Source organism: Solanum pennellii, chromosome 11, assembly GCF_001406875.1.
Source record: "Solanum pennellii chromosome 11, SPENNV200".
NCBI lineage: Eukaryota > Viridiplantae > Streptophyta > Magnoliopsida > Solanales > Solanaceae > Solanum > Solanum pennellii.
Window position 1 is genome coordinate 17620893 of NC_028647.1, and position 3405 is coordinate 17624297.

The following is a 3405-nucleotide window of genomic DNA, read 5'->3' on the forward strand; positions in this document are numbered from 1 at the left end:
TAACATAAATAACACAATACTAAGAAATTAATAAAAATACAAGCGAGAGGATAAAATTTGCACGAATAGATATAAAAGATAATTTTTATTTTATTCATTAAGCTACCCCAAACAATCATAAAATGTGTAAAGAATAAAGCGTTGAAAATTGAGCAATTTATATAGAGTTTTTTTTTTTAAAAAAATGTTTGTTTCTTTATAGGAATGATGCCGTGCCTCCACCATAGAAACAATTTTGATCAGAGGTCAGTCTTATAAAATATTAATTTATATTATTGAAGACGGTTGAAAAGCTTTGATTAAATATAATCACATAAATATTTACATATAAATGCACAAATCTTTTTTTGAAAAATCTTGAGTAGGTGGTACTCCCGGGGACGTGTCGGCTTAATTTAAAAATTGAAATTAGACCTTGTAATTCCTTTCACTTTCCCGCTAACTATAGATTAGAAGATAGTGCTTATTGTATAATTTTAAAAGCATGTCATGTCCAACCCAAAGTTTGAAAAAAAAAATTTGAACAATGACTTTAACAAAATCAAACCGTCATGCCATAGAATTTTAAAAGTCGACAGAACATAATGCAGCAATTGGAGATTGTTGATGTAGAAATTTGCAATTCATTAGATGTAGAAAATTTATTTATTAACAAGATTTAATCAAGACTAGCACGTAGCAAATGCAAGGAAATTATTATTACTTGATTTTAAGTGGCAGAATAAATACTAATTGCAAAATTTTATTATTCTTGTGCAGATTCGACAGAAAAAAAATATTTAAAACATTCTTAGCATGCTGACCAATTTATCTTAATTAATTGTAAAAAAATAGATGCATCCCAAAAATCATTTAACAGTAACAAGAACGTATTCAAAGAAAATTTATTTTGATTCTAAATTATGCTGAAAATTATCTTACTTTTTTTAAAATTTATTTATTTAATCTTATAAGCATCGTTTCTAAGTCGAGAGATTAACTTCTGATCTTAGGCATACGTTATAACTAATTAAATCTATATACATGCTCTTCTAACATGAATAAATTGCAATAAAATAAATAAGCACGTAAACCCCTCCCTCCTCTTAGACGATCCCCCAAATATATTTCATATATATAGAGTTAGCATTAGGAGTTTATACAAATTATCACAAAGTAACAATTATATACATAACTTAAATCAATTAAAATCGTCATGTCTAGTTTTTCCTTCTCTTGGCGACTCTTCTAAATCTTGAACCTTAAGTTCAAACCTACTAAACAAAAATACTAAACACAAGAGATCATAACTATATAGATAGAAACACATAATTATTCACGGCCAACACACAAATTTCAATATATAAGACCACACATTGAGAAAAGGGATAAGAATACTAACCCGGATGCTTCCTATATCACCATAAACCCACATAAACATGGATGCAACACTAATATAAATATTAAATAAGAACACGGGGGTGATATTTATATAGCAAAGAGGGGCATGATTTACAAGGAAATAGTATATTTTAAGGAATCAATTAAATAACATTTTCCTTATTTTAAAGGAGAGTCAAATCAGACAAATAATAATTACTTTTTTTATATCAAATTTAAGCAAGTAAGAAACAAAATTAGGAAGAGTAATATTATTTTTCTTTAAATAATGAAGAGTCAAATAAGATTTTATTATTAATTTATTTTACTAAATTATATGAGCAATTAAATATGACAAGGAAATAATTAAGATTGTCATAAACAAACAAGTAAGAATCAACCAAAAAAAATATTAATAGGAGACGTGATCAATTAATATTATTCTTTCCTTATTTTAAGGGAAAGACAAAACGAATACATTTTAAATTACGTTTTACCAAATAGGAAGACAAACAAGAGTAAGACAAAGAGATCAATTAAGGAGTCCCCAAATTACTAAGATTTATAGCCTAAATCGAATGAATATTCACAAATAATGTTGACTTACCGTAGTTAGATGAATGAGCAAATTGACAAGAAATAATTAATTCAACTAAACAATTTGAATGACTCATTCAGCAATCAAAACAGAAGATTAAACTATTATTATTATCTATATTACACAAGAATAAGTATTAAGATATCATTTTAATCAATTGATTATGCATTAACTTATATGAAGAGAGTGTAAAATTGTCCGGCTAAAATAAAATTTCACATAGTATTCAAAACCTCAAAGATCTGCCAATTACAATGATTATTCTAGAATTTACATACGAGATTATAAGACCCAAGCTTTTATCGTATATACGATGGGCATCATAATTGACTAAAGGAAAGGACCAAGTAACCATTTAGCATATCCGAATTATTAAAATTAGCATGCATTCATGGAAAATTAGAAGCTATTAAGGAAGTTAAAAATAATTTAAACATGGATTCAAGAAGTGAAACATGAATTTTAAGAACAAATCAGTCCATACACAAACTGATATGAGACAAATAAATAAAATTTTGTACCTGGGAAATATCTATCCTTATCCATATTCTTCATTTGGATGTATGCGTCACTTATTTGCCAGAGTTGCTGGGCAGTTGGAGTTTGCCTGACCAGAGCTGTTGCCGGTGGAGTCGTTGTTGCTTCGTTGGAAAAAGGGCGGGGACGAGCGGGCTGCTTTGCTGATCCGGCTGCTTGCTATTGGTTCCCTGCTGAGCTGCTGCTGCTTGGAGAAAAAGAGAAGAAGAGGAGATGGGCGAGGGAGAAGAGAGGGGAAGAAGAAGACGGAGAGAGGGAGAGGAGGTTGTTAGCAGTCGGAGAAAGAGAAGAGGGAGAGGAGGTTGTTAGCAGTCGGAGAAAGAGAAGACGGATAAGAGAGGGGTGACTGGAGAGAGGAGATGCCTGTCAGAGAGAGGAGGGGCGACGGCTGGAGATGGGGAGAGCAGAATGAAATGTTTTAGGTTTTGGTCTTTTAGGTTAAAAGGAAAGTGGAAGGATCAAATTTTGACCATCGATTTAATTTCGAATGGACACACACGATTTAATCTTTAGATGATCTCATTTGGGTTGGATGGACGAGATTAAAATAGATGGGTCTTAAATAAGATGGATTGTGTGTGAGATGGCCAAAATTAAAATAATTTTGAGGAAGATTAAGTAATTTGCTATCCAATTAAAATACTACAAACATTATAAATTTTTTATATAATTAAAATCACTTAAATTTTAAAGCATTTGAATAAAACAATTATTTCGAAATTTATTTACAATTTAGGAAAATTATTTTAATAATATTTACAAAATTTTATAAAGTAAACATAATAAAATATATATGTTTTATGCAAAATCGACTGAAATTTGAAACTTAAAATAAATTTTAAAATACATATTTAATCGAATAACATTCAGAAAAGGGTTAAAGGTCGGTCAAAATTGGGTGTCAACAGCTG

At 29.6% G+C, this 3405-nt stretch overlaps 1 long non-coding RNA gene across 1 annotated transcript; it reads right to left on the reverse strand.

Moving 5' to 3' along the window:
• Window positions 1–1085: 1085 nt before the first annotated feature.
• Window positions 1086–2917, reverse strand: LOC107002909. Its single transcript, XR_001454571.2, has 2 exons — window positions 2479–2917; window positions 1086–1269 (listed from the first exon to the last, which is right to left on the reverse strand). It is a non-coding gene; the product is annotated as an uncharacterized LOC107002909 (long non-coding RNA).
• Between the last annotated feature and the right edge of the window lie 488 nt (window positions 2918–3405).